The sequence below is a fragment of the Alligator sinensis genome, unplaced genomic scaffold (genome assembly GCF_000455745.1).
Source record: "Alligator sinensis unplaced genomic scaffold, ASM45574v1 scaffold107_1, whole genome shotgun sequence".
NCBI lineage: Eukaryota > Metazoa > Chordata > Crocodylia > Alligatoridae > Alligator > Alligator sinensis.
Window position 1 is genome coordinate 363,829 of NW_005843041.1, and position 376 is coordinate 364,204.

A 376-nucleotide genomic window follows, 5' to 3' on the forward strand; every position below is an offset into this window, starting at 1 on the left:
AAGGCTCAGGGGAGCCAAACCTTTCCCACAATGCACTGAGGCCACAGGTGCAATGCATCATGGGAAACACCCCCATGTAGTGTAGTCACTGACACGCTTTCACACATGCATGTGCACGCACCCACTCCCACCGTGGGCCTGGCCATTTGCACCCCCAAGGGTCTGGGGGGTGGAGGCTGAAACTCCCTCAACTTGCTGCAAAGGCTCAGGGGAGCCAAACCTTTCCCACAATGCACTGAGGCCACAGGTGCAATGCATCATGGGAAAGTGAGTCCAGCAGAACACCCCCGCCACACACACACAGAGAGCACACTTTCCCATCCTCTTCCAGGAGCTTGGGGGGTGGGGAGGAGGAGTCAGCCTCAGCCCCAGGGGG